We start from the raw sequence: 21,438 nt of genomic DNA on the forward strand, positions 1-21,438 counted from the left end.
GATCATCATGTGTACAATCAGATTGGTTAAATGACTTCCCACAAATATCACAAGTAAATGGTCTCCCATTTTTGTGAATTTTTATGTTTTTTTCAAATGACTTGATATAATATAAATGATTTACCACAAGCTTCACAAGTAAAAGGCCTCTGAGTAGCATGAAGTTTTCTGTGCTGTTTCAAATTGTTTAAATGTTTATATGACTCTCCAATAGTTTCGCATGATAGATGTTGCTCACCAGTGTCAAATTTCTGTTGTTCCAGGTAACTGCAAAGTGTAAATGACTTCTTACAAGCATCACAAATAAAAGTGTCTTAATTAGTATTACCTTGTATTGCAAATTGCAGTTTCACTTCTTCTGACAGTTTATACGTCTCTCTACAAGCATGACATAACTTTTTCTCTTGCTCTTGTGTATTTGCAAAGAATATTGAATTCTCAACTTTCAGACTTCTCCATAACTATCCTTTATACAAAAACCAATTTAATTTCATATCTTCATAGAAGACCAAATGAACTATTTTGCACTAAATTTAGGACAACTTATAATTCGATATCAATATTCATTTTTGCCTCCATTTATAAATGATCCAATTTGTGTGTAGGATGAAAAGAAGAAGAAAAAAAGCTTTTAACAAGTAAATATTTGTAATATATTATGTAATTGTACTATTAGTATTTATTACACTAATAAATTTAAAGTTATGATAATACTGTATAGCAGTGATGGCGAACCTATGACACGCATGTCAGCACTAACACACTTGAGGGTTTCAGGTGACACACCTTGGATGTTGAAAGATATTGGTATTCTGATGAGAAAACTGCGATAAATCGTCTAAGATTGCTCTCAGTTAAGGCAAAAGTAGGTTTCAGTTCATTGAAAGAATTATATTTTATAGTTAGCCTATTTCTATTTTATTTTGTGGTTAGCTTATTTCTATTATACTTTGTAACTAGCCTATAAACAACGAGCGTTTTAAGTTTATATTTTCTTTCTTAATCATTATAATTTCTGCATAGTCATATTATAAAAACTTATAAAAATTATTATCAATATTATACGATACAAACTTATAAATACATGCTTTATATATTATAAACTTAAAGTTTTTATTTGGCCTCTGTGTGAAATTCGTTCATGCATGCATTCCAAGTTTCTCGACTGAGTAATACAAGTTCTAAACATATTTAAAACCACTTTAACAGAAAATATAATTCACAGCATTAAATATTGATTTTATCTGAGTAAATAATGAAAACATTTTTATAGTTGCAATAAATTCAGTAAATTTTGTTAAACAATGCAAATAGTAATAACTTACGATGACGTCGCAACAAAACCTACTAAATAAAACCTAAAAAAAAAAACCTACTAAAAAAAACCCGAGTTTCCTCCCGGAAACTCGGGTTTTTCGTCCTGTAAACTCAAGAAAATCGACCGTAGAACCCACATCATTTCAGACATTAAAATATATTGTGTTAGGGTTAGAGACCACGAGATGGCGGCACATTTGAGCCGCCTCTCTTCACTGCGTACTGCTTAATTAGTGATAGCCTTGGGCCATCTGTCTCTGATTGGGTACCAGTGGAGATTGAACTGCCCACTCAGTCTCCAAAAGTTAGATAGGGCTAAATGGCCTCGCCTACTCCCGTATATACGGGAATAAAAAGGCGTTAGCTGATTTTTTTTTTTTTTTTTATTTTAAGTTATCGTTGATAAAATTACTTGATTACGTAGTTTTGTTTGCCTTGAGTATCTTAGTGCGTGCCTGTTTGTGTGTTTTTGGTGTTTCATTTTATAATTTGATAAAATACGTTAGAAGTAAGTATGGCTCCCGTACGAAGGAAAATGGCGGCCAGTAATGATGGTTTGCCATCTTTATTCAAGAACGGTAATATAAAGGAGATGATTCAGTGTACTATCTGCGAGATGTATGCTTTGCGGAGTGTGGTTAGATGATAATAAAGGAGTGAATGTGTGTGTAAAATGTAGGGAGAATGAGGAATTAAAGTGTATTTCGGTCGTGAGTGTGATATTTTTGTCAAACTTCAGAATGAAGAAAATAGTGATATGACAAGAAATGGCAAGGTTGTACCAGAGAACTGTGAGGGTGTGAATGATAGTAGTAATTCAGAGCATATTAATGGTTTTACAGAGAATAAAAAAGATGAGATAGATGCAATGAGTGAGATCGCGTTGTTGAGTGGTGCGATACAAAGTGCAAAACAGCAGCTAGAGCGTATGAGCAAAAGACGACTGAATGAACCAGCCAATAATAAAAAGTATGATAAGAAAAATAAGCGTATGAGTGTGAACATGAAAAAAAGAAGAATAGAGTGCTGTATGGAGACTCGTTACTACGAGGTGTGTTAGTAGAGGATTTGACAAAATCATACCAACCTGGTGCGACCATAAAGGATGTAACTGAGTCTATTAGAGAGCAAAAGGAAAGGGTGAAAGAAATGATTGTTGTGGCAGGTACAAATGATTTGAAAGGAGATAAAATGGAAATGATAGAGGACCTGAATGAATTGTTCAAGGTAGCAAAAGAAAAGAGCGAGAGAGTTAGAATGATTAGTCTTTTGCCACGGTATGACAGTGAAATGCTTAAAAGGAGGGGCCATAATTGCAAACGACTTTATGCATGGGTTATGTATGATGAGTGGTGTGGAATTTGTGGATGTGTGGAGTGAGTTCAATGGGCAAAAGGATCTATATATGATGGATGGCTTGCATTTGAATGGATACGGTGTGAGGAGACTTGAAAAAGCGTTGCTGAATGTAGTGGATGTGCAAAATCAGGGAAACTAGATTTATTAAGGAGGGGGAGTAGATATACAGTCCTTAGGGAGGCAGTTGAATGTATGCATGAGTATAATATGCCCGAGCGAATAAGGATAACAAATCAGAATGGGATAGTTAATATAGGGCATCAAGGTAGGGTTGGGGCTAATGGGGAGTCTTAAATTCATGTACACTAATGCTAGGAGTATTAGGAACAAGAAGGAAGAGTTTTTGGCCATGGTTGGCACTTCCAGACCACAGGTTATTAGTGTTAGTGAATCATGGCTGACTGTAGATGATATAGCTAGTGGGATTGAATGTGATGGGTATAGTGTGTTCGGGAATGACAGGGAGAATAAAACGGGGGGGAGGAGTATTGTCGATGATAGCTGATGAGCTGACAGCCAAGGAGAATAGAAGTTGAATTGCAGGAGGATAGAGAAAAGAGCACATTTGAGGCCATTTGGTGTGAGATTGTGGCTAACAGAACAAAATATACAATTGGGTGCTGCTATAGACTAGGTGATGGAAAAGATGGTGGTGACAGTATGCACAAGCAAATAGAAGAAATGAGTGGAAGGTGGGTAATTATTATGGGAGATTTCAACTATGGTTGCATTGATTGGAGTGGGGGTCTTAAATTGTGAGGTGTGAGGAAGATGTGACCAGGAGGAAGGAATTGGATTTTATGCGGTTATTAAGGGATAACTATCTGCGACAGCATGTAATGGAAAATACTAGGGGTCAGAGAGTGATTGGCCTAGTAATTACATCTGAGGATTTGGCTGTAACAAATATGACCACATTACCACCAATTGGTGAGAGTGATCATAGGGTCTTGACTTGGGAGGTGGCTAAAGGTATGGAATTTACAATTAAGACAGGGTACGTGTGGAATTATCGGGCTGGAAAGTATGACAATCTTAGGAGATTGATTGGTTCAGTGCCGTGGCATGTACAACTGGAAGGACTAAAAGTTGATAGTGCATGGGAGGCAGTTAAGAAGTGTTTGCATGAAGCAATGGCTGACTGTATACCTAGAGTCCGAATAATAAATTAAGTAGGGATTAAATGGATAAATAACACCATTGGGCTTGAGCTGCAAAAAAAAGAAACAACTATGGAGGGAATTTAAGGAGAAAGGTGACCGGTAGGCACATGAATGGTATAAAGCGCAGGCCAGAAGGATAACGAGTGTGGTAAGAAAAGCAAAAAAGGATTACGAAAGAACATTGGCCATGCAGGCTAAAGAGAATCCTAAACAGTTTTTTAGATATCTGGCAAGTAAAAGGAAAAATGTATATGGCAGAATGATTTTAAAGAATGCCGATGGTAGGGAGGTAACTAAATCAGTTGATATAGTTGAGTTACTGAGTGAGCACTTTGCAAGAATATATCATCCAGGTGGTGACATTGCAGAAACGAATGAACCAGTAGATTATACGGGAATTGTGGTGAATGAAGTGGAGGTGAGTAGTCTATTGCATAACCTCAATGTCAATATATCTGTGGAATTGGATGGTATACCAGCTCGTGTCGTACGAGAAGCGGCTAAAGAATTGTCAGTACCCTTGACCATTTTATTTAATTTGAATCTCGGGTCTGAGTTAGTCCCATGAATTATTTTCCCCTGAAAGAGGGGAAAATAATTCCACTGCATAAAGGTGGTTCCAAGACTGCTGTTGTAAATTACCGACCGATTAGCATATCAGGAATCATTGTCGAGTTCTTAGAGAAATTAGTCAAGGAAAGAATACAGGATTGGATAGATGAAAATGGGATATTTTATGGGGGACAACATGGTTTTGTGAAGGGTAGATCATGCCCCAGTAACTTGCTCAGGTTTTATAACACAGTGATGGCTGAACTGGATAAGGGTAATGGGTTTACAGTGATTCTACTGGACCTTGCCAAGGCCTCTGCCAGGATACCACATGGAACCCTAATCAGTAAACTGGAGCAGATGGGGATGGATATAGGGTTGGTGAGATGGATAGGAGGGTGGTTGATGGAGAGATACCAGAGAGTGGTTTATTCAGGAGTGGAGTCTAAAAGATGGCTTGTGACTAGTGGTGTGCCGCAGGGCTCTGTTCTCAGACCACTGCTTTTCAATTTGTTCATCAATGACATAGGTAAGGATCTGAGAGGAAGTGTTCACTTGTTTGCTGATGATGCAAAGTTGGGTAGAGCAATTGTGAGCGCACAGGATGTCAAAATCTTACAGGATGATTTGGATAGTTTGGACGACTGGGTTAGGAAAAATGGATGTCAATTTAATGTGGCAAAGGGTAAGGTTATGCACTTTGGGGTGAAAAGAATAGCAGCAGTATATCACATTGGTGGAACTCCAGGAGATTGTTGAGGCCAGGGATTTGGGAGTGTTGGTGGATAAGGAATTGAAGTTTAGGAGGCACAGTGCAAAAGCGGCTAAATCAGCTCATCGAATCACTTGGCTTCTGAAAAATACTTTAACATGCAGAGACAATCAAGTTTTTGTTCCTCTGTATCGAGCCTTGATAAGACCTCATCTGGACTACTGCACCCAATTATGGGCACCAGGGTTTCTTCGTGATGGGGATGAAGTGGAGAGGATCCAGAGACGAGTGACCAAGATGATAGCAGGTCTGTGGAATGAACCTTATGAGAATAGGTTGAAGATTTGTGGGTTACAGAAATTGATCGATAGGCAGAAGAGGGGTGATATGATTGAGACATTCAAGTTACTGAAGGGTTTCTATAAGATTAATCCAGAAGATATCTTTGAAAATAGGACTGGTGGTGGGAGGACTAGGGGCCATCCATAGAAGCTGGCCAAGAATGTGGTTGACAAGGGTGTTAGAGCTAGGTTTTTTACTTGGAGAGTGGTGAATGAGTGGAATATGCTGCCAGAGTCTGTTGTGCGTGCTACGACCATGAATGAGTTCAAGGCAAGGTACAATAGATAATGTGTGAATGTCGAATAGTTGTTCTTGACATGATGTTAGGGCCTCCCTCGATGAGTCTGTCGACTCTTTGGAGTTGCCTGGAATAATAATAATAATAATAATAAATAGATGCTATTTTGTAGCATGATAGAGAGTAAAACGTAACACGGTTGCTACAAACGTACCGGTAATAAATCTGGCAACCCTGCTGAAAGAAGTAGTGGTAGTCTTGCATTGTCTGCCACTTAAGTAATTTGAGTTGCTGGTGTATAATTCATTTCCAGTAATTGTTAGTTCTTATTAATTAATAATGTTTAATTGCTGCTGTATATAATTGTACTCTGCTCTTTTTTAATTTGTGAATGCTTTTACAATGGCAGCTAGCACTAATAAAAAACTAAAATTATCACAGAAAGGAAGTAGAAGAAATTTCCAAGATGCCTGGACTGAGCAATATGTTATTGATAGAGGCGATAAAGTTCTCTGTAAATTGTGTCGTGAGCTATTTGTGAGTAGAACTTGGAATGTAAGAAGACATTTTGAAACTAAGCACAAATGGCTCCTAGAAAAAACTTTTGAAGAACGCAAAGAATACATATCGCAACATCTAAAACTGGCAGAATCACAATCAGGGACTTTAGTTAAATTTGTTTCAGGACCTTCAAATTTAGTAGCCACAAGTTACAGTATTTCACATACTATTGTTGAACATGGGAAACCACTTAATGATGGCGATTATATTAAAGAAGCTTTCGTAAAGTGTGCACCATTTTTATTTGAGGACTTTCATAATAAGGAAGCTATTGTAAAGTGCATGAAAGAGTTACCATTAAGTAGGAATACTATTAAAGACAGAGTTATATCAATGAATGCTAGTATAGAAAATCAAATACAACAAGACTTGAACTCATGCCATTGTTTTTCTATTTGTCTAGATGAAACTACAGATATTACGTCATCAGCTCGATTGGCTATTATTGCAAGGTATGTTCACGGTGATTCTATGCACAAGCAATTGATAAAGTTAGAAAATTTATCTTAAAACACGACAGGTAAAGACATGTGACTGTGTTGTTAAAGTGTTCCATGAGAAACAGATTTATCGAAAATATTTTCGATTACAACTGATGGTGCGCCTAAGATGGTTGGCCGTAATGTCGGTTTTATCAAACAATTTACAGAATATGTTGGTCATCCCCTGGTTTGTTTCCATTGTATTATACATCAGGAGACACTGTGTGCGAAATCAGACTTAAAGGATTTGGATGATGTGATGAGAATTGTGACAAAGGAAACTAATTTTATTACTGCCAGGGCTTTACACAAACAAGAATTTAATTCACTTTTAAGCGAAGTTGAGTCTAGTCTATTAATGTACAATGGTCTATTAATGTACAATAATATTCGATGATTGAGTTGTGGCCAAGTACTTGAACAGTTTGCTGAATGTTCAAATGAAATTAAATTATATTTAATACGAAGGGCATGGAGCACGAATTTTCTCAGTTGAACGATTCTGCTTGGCTCAGTAAGCTGATGTTTTTCACAGATTTTTCATTGCACCTGAATGAACTTAATATACAATTGCAAGGTTTCGGAAAATCTGTCGATGTTATGTTTGGCACGATCAAGAGCTTTGAGAATTAACTCAAAATATTTCAATGTGATTTAGAAAGTAACAATTTTAAGTATTTCCCAAGAGTGAAAATTTTTTTTTAATAAAACCAGTCCCAAAAATAGTGAACAACATATCAACCAATCTATCAAAGTTCTAAAGTCAGTAATTGAGCAGTTTTCTTCTAGATTTGAGCAATTTCGAATGTTGGAACAAACAATCCACTTCATAAAGTAATCTGATGAAACAGAATTCATGGATCTTAAATTAGATGGCTTTGAGTGGTTGGATTTAAAAGATCTAGAAATGCAACTAGCCGACTTCCAGTGTAATCTTATCTGGAAAAGAAAGTTTATTGCTCTTAGAAATGAATTACTTGAGCGGGAACGTCTGCATGATACCGCATGTAAATAAAAATTCAGACTGTGAAATAGCCTTCCCAAAAACTTTCATGCTCTTAAAATCTTTGCTAAAGCTCTTTAACAATTTTCTCTTCTACATACTCTTGTGAAACACTATTTTCTGCCTTAAATAATATCAAATTGAAAGGGAGAAATAGATTGAGCAATGATTTGGGCACTGCCTGTGTAGCATTAAAATGTACACACTATAGCCCTTCTATAAAGCAACTTTCTACCAGTACTCAGCAACAGAAAAATCATTAAATGTAATGTAAGTTTGTAATTTCACTTTATTAAATTAATTGTATAATATGAATTCATAGATTTTATATCAATGTCCTATTAAATAAATAGCCTAATATGATATAAGTCACCATCTATAATTATGTAGTTAACTTTATAATGCATGTATGCAAGTGGCACATCAACAACGTCAATATTAAAAAAAAAAAAAAAAAGATGTTTGACACACATGGGTAAAAAGTTTTGCCATCACTGCTGCATAGTATGCATCTATTATAAAAAAAGGAGGGGGGAGGGAATAAATCTGTGTGAATTACAGAGGAATTTCCCTTCTGAATATTTTTGGTAATATTTATGCAAATATACTTGAGAAAAAGGCTAAAAAAATTGTGGAAGGGAAGCTAGGAGAAGTATAAAACTGGGGTCAGGCCAAATACAGGTTGTCAGAATCATGTTTCACTGTAAGACAAATAGTTGAGAAATCATGGGAATATTACGAGAATCTATATTTAAGTTTTATAAATCTTGAAAAACTATATAACTAGGTGCCAACTGAAAAGCTGTTCAAAATGCTACAGTTACATATCTTTCTTTCTGTCATAAAAGACAGGTAATGGACTAATTATTGTGATAATAAAGCAGCTGTGACATGAATAAGTGAATGCTCTTCAACTCTCACCCTCTGACTCAGTGCAGTTGATGTAATCTCAATAATTAGTAACATTTTACATTATATCATTTCATCATGATCTATTCTTCCGTGTTAGGCTCAATGACTTTTTACAGTCCAGTAATTTAGTTTACTATAAAACTCATACTCCTTATGATAAGGCAGTTGATCCTATCGGCAACGTATGCAATGACAGTAAATGCTGTCTCTTCTTCTGGCCAGTTTGTCTGTTTTGTGGAAAAACTATGCCATCTCTGTATGAAAACAAGCTAACTCCTCTTTGGCTGAAAAGTCCTGATAATGGTTCTTTGTGTCTTAGACAGGATTTGAACCTAGGTCTTTCCAACCAAATGGTTTGGACGGTTGAATAAATTAGAGGACATAGAAATGGAATATATACCATGGACTTCGATAAGAGGCTAACAATCCAAGTTAAAAGGATGTGCAGCAGTCCACTTATTTCCACTACCAAACTTTTTTATGAATATTCGATGAATTTATTAATATTTTCAATATAATATTAGAAGAAAAATAATTTTTAGATTCTTACATTCAATAAGTTTATAAAACTATATAACTTTATCTACTTGTTTTAAAAGCCCATTCCTGTCTTTAAGTTGAAATGGTTGACATCTTTCATTTAACAGGATATTTAACTATTCTTCTTCAACAACTTAAACTGAACTGAGAAACTAAGTGTACTATGAGTGATCTAGCTTGTTACTGGCCACCATTTTCCAATCACATTTTATCTAGATATGCAGCCAGACTTCATATGTATGTGGCATGGACAGCTAATTACAATTATGCTCTTCAGAGTATAACTGTAACAAGGGAAAGTATTATCAATCATGCCAAAAAGCAATCTGTAAGATTAGGTAGATTAAAACTCTCCATCTATTTTTGCCAATCCAAATTCTTGAAAATTGGAATACCATTCTAACTTTAATGACTTCATCTTCATTAAAAAATTCCTGATATGTATCCTCAGGATGTGTACAGGATAAATATGATAGTACCATATGAAAAATTTACAACATTACTAACCTCTGATTAATGATTTTCCTCCAAATTATTCTGTTATCTGTCAAGATCTTATATTTCTGTCTTATAAGGTGCTTTTCATTGTATCAATCCATCTATGTCTTGGTTTTCTCATGGGTCTTTTCCCTGACAACCTGGCAAGGAACATTTGTTCTGTTAATCCATCCTCTCCCATTCTGTTTAAGTGACCATACTACCTGAGATTAGCTATACATGCACATTTCTGAATGCTAACAATGCCAAGTTTTTTCCTAATATCCTCATTGTTAATGTCATACTGCCATTGATGCCATCTGTTCACTCCACTGATCTTTCTCAAAACTCTCATATCAGAAGTCTCCAGTATTTTATTTCTAATACAGTTCTCAGATCTATAAGATAAAAGTGGTACATTGTTAGGCCGAGAACTCTGAAAAGTTCTCGGCCTAACAATGAAAAAACAAATTTCTAATTTCAAAATTATTTTTAATATCTCATCCCTGTAGTCTCAGTAAAATCTGCAAAATACCCCTCTAAAGCTGCAATCATCTCTTGATTCGAAGAAACACACTGACCAGTGAGGAAGAGTTTTAGAAAGAGATATGTCAGAGGGAGCCAAATCTGGGGAATAGGGTGGATGTTCCAACAATTCATAGTGCAGATCCCTTAATTTTCCCATTCACAAAACACCTTTGTGGGCAGGTGCATTGTCTTGATGAAAGATGATTTTTTTCTTCTGCAAACCGGGTCTTTTCTCACCAATTTTTTTGTCTAGTCTGGTTAGAAGATCAGAATAATATTTCCTAGTTATTGTTTTACAAAAATGCCTTCAGCATCCCAAAACACCAATGCCATGACCTTTCCTGATGATGATGATGGAACAAATTGTCTTCTTTGGAGCTGAACATACGCCTTCTGTCTACTGTTTTGACCGCTGTTTGGATTATTTCGTGTAATGGTGAATCCAAGACTCATCCAGAGTAATAAATTGACACACAAAATTAGGTTTATTCTTGTTAAAATACTCCGAGCACTGTTCAGAGATTTTCATGAGAGTTTTTGATCTGCTGTGAGCAAGCGCAGCACCCATCTTGTGCAAAGCTTTTTCATTTGCAATTCTTCATGCAAAATATATCCTAGACGTTCTTTGAAATGCCTATAGTCTCAGCAATTTCACGCACTTTGAATCACCAGTCATCCAATACCATATCATGCACTTAATCAATGATTTCCATTGATTAAGTGGTTAGCGTATCCGCTCTCCAGCCAAAGGGATGATGAGCGGATACGCTCTACAGCCCTTTCCAACACCACTAGCATATCCACTAGTGGTGTTGTTACACTTTTTAGACATCCTTCATATGGATCATCTTAAATGCTGGCGTGGCCACGTTTATACTCGATAGCCCATTTCTTAATTGTCGAAAACTAAAGAGAAGAGTGCCCATAAACTTTTATGAACTTTGAATGAATTTCTTTTGACGTTAAGCCTTCTTTTACAAAGAAGTTTATAACCACACCATACTCAATTTTTTTTCCATTTCAAGGGATACGGACAACACTTTTGCTTCAGACAGCTGTATAAAACAAACTACTTGATAAAATGACTTGCAATTTCACATGGGTGCTTATGACATGTACTTCTCTTCTTCTGCAGCTTCTCCCACTTAAGTGGGGTCACTGTTGATGATGAGTCTCCTCCACATCCTCCTGTCTTGGGCTGTCACCACATCCAAGTTCTTCATCCTGAAGTCTTCTTCTACCAGCTCCCTTCATCTCTTCTTTGGCCACCCATGCTTCCTCCTTCCTTGCACATCCATCTGCATGACCCTTCTTCCCACATATTCGTCCTCCCTCCTCATCACAGATGTACCAACTTAGGAAAAAAAAAACTGGGGCGATAGTGTTGCCATCTATGTTGCAGCTAAGAATGTTTCAGACCACCCTCGTATATTTGCAATGGTATGCTAAAGTGACTTTCTTCCAGCATATTCTGTGGTGGGAAACTAGTGCATGGTCTGCAATTCCTGAGTGTACTTACCCTAGATTCTAAAAAGGAGATTCTTGTTCCATTGTATAAGGCTTTGATTAGGCCACACATGGACTACTTTGCCCAGATTTGGTCACCTGGTTTTCAGAAGGATGAAGAGATGTTGGAAAGGGTCCAGAGGTGACTAAGGTAGTTTTTGACCTCTGGAATGTCGAATGAGGAAAGATTGAGAAGATGCAATTTACAGAGTCTGGTGGATAGGATGAAGAAGGGATATATGATAGAGACCTACAAGTTAGTAAGGGGTTGTTATAGATGAATGTTGGAGAGGTTCTACAGAAAACAGTGGTAGATCAGGGGAGAACCAGAAGTCATCCCTGGAAACTGAATAAAGAGGGTATGAGCAGGGGAATAACAAACAGGTTTTTTGCATTCATAGTTGTGAATGATTGGAATACCTTGAGTGAGAGTGTGGTGTCTGCAGAAAATTTGAGTGTGTTTAAAACATGGTATGATGAGCTGTGTATGATAAAAGGACCTCCTAGATGAGTCTTTGACTCCAAGGGGTCTTTCGTGATAATAATAATAATAATTTAATACATTTCAAATGTCTATAATTCTAGGGTGGTCTTCAGAGAACTGGAAAGGATGATTCAGAATTTCATCCAACAGTGGAGATGAATAAGTAGCAATACCTTACAGAAGGGAGAGCATGGTTTTTGTTAAAAGTAGGTATTGCTTTAGTAACCTGCTCACATTCTATAACATTGACAGCAAAATTGGAAAGGAGAATAAAAATATGATACTTTTGAATGTTATCAAAAAATTTGATGGTATTCTAATGCAAGTGTAAAAATAATCATAATTTACAATTATTTCTCTATGTTAATATATTATTAGTTTTGGTTTCATAACACACATATTGGCACTTGCGATGTTCTGTTATTGATATTATTGTTGTCAAAAACAAATATAAACCATTGAAATTGATGTACTTACTGATTCTGATAGTTATCTTAAGATATTTGTTGTTGTTGTTTGTGAAGACATTCTTATTATGCTAACGGAGACAATGTATCAGCCATTATACTTAACTAATCGCTTGCCATTTTACATGGAGTGCGAATGCCTGCTGAGGAGATTGATGGGTGATTGACAGCTGACAGAAAGAGCATTTGGTATCGGGGTAATGAGGAAAACAACACTGAGCTAATGGAAATTTGAGGATGGCAACCAGATAAATTTTGTTCTTAAGAAGTTTTTAAGTTTTCCGTGACAATAGGGAGAATATTAATAGAAGATTCTGAAAAGGAATCATAGAACTGTGAGTTTTTAAACTGGAGGGGTTGAGACTGTCAATAAATATTTAATAAATAAAAGAATATTGCAGTCCAAGTTCTAATTGAATGTTCAAGATAACACTGAATGGAATGTTTCATCTTCTGCCTTAAGGACACTGGATTACTATGAAAAAGCAATTAGTGAAATTTGAAACTGTAAAGTGACTTAACATGAAGAGCTCTACTCAGATCTGTTGTTTATGAAGTAGTAGAGGAAACTTCTTTCTGTAGTACAAACATTATTAGATTGTGCATCAAATTGAACTGCAAGTGGTAAGAGTATTTATCTCTTCAGTGACACAAGAGGAATAATATTGTATGCTACATAAGGGAGATTAAAAAAAGATCCCATGGAAAAGAAGAAAATTTTTATATTTCTGGAAAGGACCTAACAAAGAAACTAACTCTGATGAACATTTCTTTTGATCTGAAATCAAGGTGTTTAGTCTAGTAGACTTGATTAAGTTATGTCAGACAATGAAATAATAGAATGAGTCACAGAGTGAATGATTCTAATATTTTTGGATAAGAAAATTTCTGAGGTGTAGATTTATTTTAGTAGGCTTTCAATCCAGTTATTTTTGTAGTTATGTAATTTTATTTAAAGTGTATATATATTGTTTTAATTCTATTAAATGCATTTAATTTTTTTTTAATTTGGTCTTGAGTCAGTGATTTTCCGGATTCTAAAAGAAATAAAAGTGATTGCACCAATTGGAATTGAACCCTTGTGTAATTAATAAACACACAGAATAAAAATCTCATTATAGAGACAGAATAAATAAAAAACAATCTCATTGCACAAAGATGTTATACAAACCAAAGGAAGTGGTGTAAAAAACAGACTTTTAACATGGACAGGATAGTGGCTGAATGAAAGTGTATAGATATGCTGAGCCTAAGAGGAGTTACTGTATCTCAGGGGTCTGTACTTGGGCCACTGTTCTTTAACTTGCATATTAATAACATTGAGGTTGGTCTAGAGCAGGATTTCCCAAATTGTGTTCTGTGAAAGTGAATAAGTGTTCCATGAAAAATTATCAAAATTAATATTAATATGAGCCTGGAATGGTTTTAAATGCTGCGACTCTAACCAAGGTGTTCCATTAAAATTTCAGGATTTGTGAAGTGTTCTGTCGTAGGAAAAATTTGGGAAACGCTGGTCTAGAGGGTGATATCCAGTTGATTTCAAGATAGTGATTTCCTGATGTTGTCTTCTTCTCTTCCACTGATGGCAGATTGAGTTCCTCAAAGATGAATTTTTGCCATTTCTTTCTGTCTGCTGTTTTTATTATAAAGTTCTATTATGGAGTGGGTGCTTTCTTTGCTGGGCTGTCCTTCAATTCAACCATTTAATATGTTTGGGTTATATGTTTGGTAGTCTTTCTGGGTTCATTCTTGAAACATGTCCAAACAGCTTAGTTGACTCATTTTTAGTGTAATTATTGTAATTATCACTTAATTATTGTTTTTTTAAAGTTAAGTTCTTCTCTAACTTTTTCATTTGTTTTTCTTTGTGTCCAGTTCGTTCTATTGATTTTTCTTAGGCATTTCATTTCAAAAGCATTGAGTTTTTCCATTTCTTTTTTCTTAAGATCCAGCATTCTGAGCCATAGAGAACTGTGGAAATTATCATTGATTTCCTGATGTTACTGATCCAAATGATATGGGGAATGTGATAATTAAAGAATCCCTGCAGGCTGAATTAAACAGAATGATTCAATATGCACATGTTACTGAGGAGTAGTTTGTTGCCAAGTGCAAGGTTATGCATTTGGAATGGAGGATATTGCAAACAGAATATTAATAATAAAAAAACACTGGCATCTTAGTGGTAAATTCTGAAGAACACTTATTCAGCTAGGGTAACAAGTGAGGTCGTTTGCAAGAATAGAAAAATCCTTCAAAAAGTTAAAGGCAGTTAAAGTCAAATCCTTCAAAATGTTTATGTTGCTAAGTGCAAGGCCATGCATTATGGATGGAAATGCTGCAAGCAGAGTACTATAATAATTAGAATTTTCTGCAAGTAATCAATAAAGCTAGACTTCAGGGTTATAGTGGACAGAGAATTAAGTATAAGGGGTCCATTTGCTAAAGGGAAGGTAATAAGGAGATCTTTCGGTATAAATACAAATGAGTTTTACAAGTTATGGTTGGGGTTATCCCTGAAAATAACTAAAGACATGGTTAAGAAACATGAGAAGAACCTGGACCACACACTCACTGCAGAGTATAAGTGGGTTAGCATTAGAAGTTGAGTACATCTTTGGTGAGCGCATTTAATTAAGGCATATGTTATTTATGCCTTAAATTAAGGAGAGATACGATAGGTATTTAACCATAACTGATTTCAACTGGCCCTCCCTCTATGAGTCTTTGGACCCTCTGGGAGAACCATAATATAAAGAACAACAAGAGTAAAAGTAGAAAGCAAGACTGTAGTAGTAGAAAGCAAGCCTATCTTCTTCTTCAGCTTTTCCCACCTAAGTAGGGTCGCTGTTAGTAGTGAATCTCCTCCACAACCTCCTGTCTTGTAGCCACATCCAAGTTGTTCATCCTCAAGTCCTCCTCCATCTCTTCTTTGGCTACCTGCACTTCCTCCTCCCCTGCATATCCATCTGCATGACCTTTCTTCCCACATACTCTTCCTCCCTCCTCAACACATGACCAAACCATCTCAACCTTGCCTCCTGTATCTTTGCTCCTAAGTTCATAACTTTCGCCGTTCCCCTTACATAGTCATTTCTCAGATGATGCTTTCTGGTCACACTGCACATCCACCTAAGCATTCTCATCTCCGCTACCACCATCCTGCTGATGTGATTTTTCCTCAGGGCCACAGTTTCCATAGCATACATCACAACTGGTCTCACTACTGTCCTGTAGATTTTGCCTTTTAGATTGATCGGCATCCTCTTATCGCATAGCACTCCAGTTCCTTCATTCTGCTTGTACCCTGCATCCCAATTCCTTCTCAGCCTCACCATCCTCTTTCATTGTTGAACCAAAGTATCTCAAGTCACTGACCTTCCTGATGATATTTCCTCATCAGGAAGAGAGGCATGAGACTCAGTCTCATGCCTCTCTCTTCCAGTACTTTCCAGTTTAGCTGCCACTTCTTCTCTTGATTCTGCACACAGCATGATGTCATCTGCATACAACATAGTCAAAGGCACGTCTTCTCTCACCTCCTCCGTCACCACCTCCATCAAAATATTAAACAGGAACAGACATAATGCTGACCCTTCGTACAAGCCAACTGTCACTGGAAAACTTTCTCTCTCCCAGGCAGGTCCAAACTCTTGTCTTCACATTTCAGTACATCTCCTGCACAGTCTGACGTATTTCTCCGGTAACTTCTTCTCCCTCAGACACCTCCAGACTTCTTGCCTTGGCACTCTATCATACGCTTTCTCCAGATCAATAAATACCAGATGTAGTTCCCACTGCTTCTCTCAAAACTTTTCCATCACTCGTCGTAACCCAAAGATAGCATCTGTCGTCGATCGACCAGGTATGAAGCCAAATTGATCCTTTGCAATCTCCACCTCGTTCCTCAGTCTTCCATCAAGAACCCTCTCTGGGATTTTCATTGTGTGGGACATCAACTTTATTCCTCTGTAATTCTTACAGTCTTGTGCATCCCCTTTACTCTTGTAGATGGGGACAAGAGTACTTTCCCTCCATTCCTCGGGTATATTTTCCTATTGACAAACTTTTATTAACAGGTCCCACAGCAGGTCAATTCCCTCTTCCCCCAGTGCCTTCCATGCCTCCACTGGGATCCTGTCGGGGCCCACCGATTTTTCATTCTTCATCCTCCCCATGGCCTTCTTCACTTTCACTCTACTAATGTATGTTCTGCACCATCCCCTCATTAGGCTCCTCATCTTCTCTGTGAGTCCTTGCCATTTCTTCAATCAAAAGCCCTGCAAGTATATTCTCCATCTGTTTCTTATATCCACGTCCCTCCTTAATACCCTTCCTCCAGAGTCTTTTATCTGCCTCATATGTACGATGCCCTTTGATGCCTTGTTTCTACATTTTGCCAATCGATAAAGCTTTCTCTGTCCTTCCTTTGTTTCTAATTGATCATAAAGGTCTTGATATGCCATGGCCTTCGCCTGTGCAATAACTCTCTTGGCTTCTCACTTTTTCTCTCTGTACTCCTCTCTGTCCTCTTCCACTCTTGACTCATCCCACTTCTGCTTTGCCTTCCTCTTAGCCATCACCGCTTCTTGTACATTATTATTCCACCATCACCAATCCTCCTTCTGCTCACTAATCTTTCTGGATGTTTCACCAAGCACCTGAGTTGAACAGCTTAGAATTGCTTTTGAATTATGTCTCCACCAATCTTGTACACTTTCTAAAGCAAGCCAGCTATACAAAGTAAAAGTTTGAATTATCTGCCAGTTTTATTGAATTACAGTTGCAAGCTATCATATGATTCTCCTAACCATAGCCCAAGTGGGAGTTGCTGTAGCTAGTCTTGGGCTACGGTTTTTTGAGTTGGTTATTTTCCAGTTGCTCATTTTCCTCTCAAAATTCTCTTGCCTTAAGCACATTTTTGTAGTTAAGTTTATTTTCGTAAATGCCAGGAATTGGCTAATTCATTTCGCCTTGTTGCCACACTAGATATGAGGTAACATCTCTTAGCAAAAAGGCAAAATAAGAATAATATAATAATTGTATATTCTGTTTAGTAAGATCTTAACTATGCCACCTGGATTATATACAGAATTCCAAGTTTTATAATGTAAACAATGGTTTACAACATGTGGAGATGAAAAGAGGCATCTATTTCCCAAAAGAGGATTTTCAAAAATGCTAGGAGCCAAATTGAGTTTTTCTTACGTAAATTTGATTCTTGGGTGGATATGTAATTCTTGTTGACAGGCTTATACGCTGGTTAAACATGATAATTAATAATTAAGGAATTGACAGCATACATTAGAAATATAAATTAAAACAACTTTAATAAATACTTTCCGATATTTCGGCAACGTCACGTTGCCATCTTCTTGGGAACGTAAAATAAAGAACAGGTGCATGCAAGTACTACATAACAGCAAATGAGAAACGAAGCGAGGAAGCTACCGTTTTCCTAAAGTCCTGATGGTGTCCTCTGGCAGGCGATATTGGTAGTTATTGGCCTTTGGGCTGAAGTTCTTCTGATATATGCTTACCAAATTTGGAGCAGTCTTATGCACCCAAATTTGTTGAGGTTTGGCATGTTCCTAAGGGCTGAGGCTGATTCCATGAATAGTTTTTCATATTTGAACTTGCTGTGGTGTATTACTGTGGCTTTCTTCCACCTTATTCTGTGGCGGGTATCCAGAGCATGGTCTGCAAGCACTGAGTGGCTGTACTGGTGAAATCGGATGTAGTCCTTGTGTTCTGAGATTCTGATATTTGCTGTCCTGCCTGTTTGGCCAAAGTAGGACAATTTACAGCTGCAAGGGACCTGGTATACACCAGGTAGGTCTAGGGGAAGTGGTTGGTCTTTAGTGGAGTGGATAAGGGATGTCAATTTTCTATATGGTCTGTAACAGGCGGTTAAGTCATGTTTTTTTAGGATTTTGTTGATTTTTTCCGAGGTGCCTTGGATGTTGGGGATGGTGATGGATTTAGAGTAATCTTTTTTGTGAAGGGGGGGAGGTGGGTTGTGGATAACTGGTTTAAGTATTTTTTGGATTTTTTTGGGGAGGGATAGCCATTGGCTGAGAAAGTGTTAAGGATGTGATTTAGTTCAGTGGTTAGGGCTTGATCATGGGTGGATATGCAATAAAAATAAAAAAAATAAATAAAAATAAAACATTCTCCAGCTATGTTTGACCAGATTGCAAACATCAATCATACAATGGATCAAAAGAGTAGGCTATGAATGAATGAGAAAACTTGCGGGGTTTTCTCTGCATTAGCTCATAACAAAGATTGGCACAACTAATACTGTTTCATCCATGCCGGCACTAAGTGCATGATTACATATTTTTAACATAACAGATACTTAAGTACCAGAAGCTAGTGCTGCAACCTCCAAAGAACAAACAACCCATAGAGAAACCTGACAACATCCTAATCACTTTCTCCCACTCAGTTAACGCAGCTCATATAACAATACTCTTTACTGGCCACAGAGTAATCCTTTATAAACATCCACCATAAATAAGAGTTCATTTGTAATTGACCTACCTGAACTAAACTAAGACCCTGTTTGTTCCTTGAGTAACTATGTTAATAATAAATGAAATTATTGTAAAAATTAGCTGCACCAGCAGTACCAGTTAATTTTTTTTTTTTTTTTGGTTTTGTTTTTATAAAAGAAAAATTTAGTGTTTGGAGTGAAGACTTTACTCGTTTATTTTTGTATAGGGCAAAATAAGTACTGAAACATTCTCTTGTTTTAGGATGAAAGTATATTCCTTAAAAAAAAAAAAAAAAAAAAGACTCAGAAAGATGCACCATATGATGGGATGTCATATCAATATGCCCTATCAACTCATGACAGATATAAGAGCCTATCACCAAAAATCAGTGGGAGGCAGCACCATTAGAAGGTAGAAGTGTAAGTGCCATGTCAGCTAAGAAATCCAAAAGTTAACAATAAGAGAATATTTATATGCATGGATGGGCTTATGTGTTTGTCAGACATTTTTGTAATAGATTTCACGGTTTGATATGAACACAGACGGATAAGAAAATAACTTATAAATAGTTAATAAATCACTATTTATTAACTTATAAAAAGTTAATAAATAGTTATTTTCTTATCCATCTGTGTTCATATCAAACCGTGAAATCTATTACAAAAATAACAATAAGAGACTTCAGGGTGCTCCTAAGAATAGAACGAAAATCCACTAGCTTCTTAATCAAATACTACCTCCTCTTATCAGTACTACCTAGAGTTATACTTTGTAGAATTCTGGACAATGAAACACACCAGTTTCGGTTCTGTGCTGAAAGTAGCAAATATCAGGACTCAACAAATTAGATAAAATCATACTTGCCATGAAAAACAATATACTCACCAAAGACCCCACCCCATTCTTAATGATATGTCCCAATAAGTCAAAGGAATTCCATTAAGTGATGCTATATCATTGTTGAGACACTTCCCTTGGGTGCAAACCATTCCAAGGAGAAGTCAATAATAAAAAAAAATAGGAAAAACATAGTGAAAATGATACTGATTTTTTGGAAACTATTATTTATTACATTAGTTTTTGTTACTAAAATATCACTTTACATTATGCATACTTCCTTGCATTTTCTTAAAATTAAAAAAAAAAAGTTGAGAAAGTTATTTTTAATCAGATTAAAAAAAAAAACTATCATTTTTTATTTGTCATCTACTTATCCAGTTGCAGCTACTTGCCACAGATGAATGGGAAAGCATATCTGTTGAATCTTGCTGCATGTATCATTATAAGGAGTTGTAGTGCCTGAAATAGAAGGGAAAAGACCCAGAGGAAGAGTAAGGAAAACAATGCTAGATGACATGCTGAATGGAGACAGGTACAACCTTGAAAGAGAAGGCTCAGAACAGAAGAGAGTGAAAGGAAAGATTCTGCTACTAAAAGAAGAACCTGCTCAATTGCAGAATACTCAAGAAGTGCCTGAACAAATAAATGCCAACTAGTGTGCAACATTCTGCATAATACAAGTGTTTCTGCATTATGACAATTTTACGGAAGAGATCTAAGTCTCATTCAACATGATGAATGCAATATGTAATATTACAGATGCTATTACAACAGGGTTTGTGGAAAATGTGAAAATGATTCAAGTTTGATTCCTGTCATGGCAAGAATAGTTATACGGGCTTTTTTTTTTTTTTTTTTTACGATTTCCCATTTTTAATTCCCCGAAAAAAATTCAGAATTGCATCCCACAGAAGTGAACTTAGCAGTTATTACTAAATTTAGTCATTTGCTCTTAGAATTTCATTTATGAATGACCCTAAACAATTCAATATTAAAGCAGCACTATAATGTTGACATAATTCTGTGATATTTGATTTAAATAACTGCTTCATAAACATAATTCTTACAAAGAGCTAAGAGCTGTTTAATCTGTAACATCACTTACTCTCAAAACCAGTATTGTAATTTCTTTATCTTCCCGTTATTAACAATTTATTCCATCCTTAGGATGTTACTAGTCATAGATTTTATAAAACGCGGCAAAAGGCAACAAATAACACCTCAAACAACCAACATGTTTCCAGCAGTATCCCGTGACCTCTGCCGACTTAAATTTCAAAATGATATTTCAAAATTGGAAAAAAAAAAAATCCTCTAACACCTTTTTATTTTCAAATGTAATAGTAGGAACTCTTTTAGCTCAAAGTCAGAAAAAAATCAGCTAACACATTTTTATTCCCGTAAATAGGGATCTATAGCTGAAAGTAACATTTTGGAATTCGGTGAGAATCTAGA

General features: G+C 36.3%; 1 protein-coding gene across 1 annotated transcript in view; it reads right to left on the minus strand.

Moving 5' to 3' along the window:
• The window catches only part of LOC150099242 (uncharacterized), an 89,973-nt gene extending 68,759 nt beyond the window's left edge, over positions 1-21,214 (minus strand). The window contains exon 1 of the mRNA XM_090404021.1: positions 21,089-21,214. The gene's annotated coding sequence lies outside the window, so the exon portion shown is untranslated. The remainder of the gene's footprint in view (positions 1-21,088) is intronic.
• Positions 21,215-21,438: the final 224 nt, after the last annotated feature.

The sequence above is a fragment of the Typopeltis vanoorti genome, chromosome 14 (assembly GCF_054136105.1).
Source record: "Typopeltis vanoorti isolate ZY-2024b chromosome 14, IOZ_Tvanoo_1.0, whole genome shotgun sequence".
Lineage (NCBI taxonomy): Eukaryota > Metazoa > Arthropoda > Arachnida > Uropygi > Thelyphonidae > Typopeltis > Typopeltis vanoorti.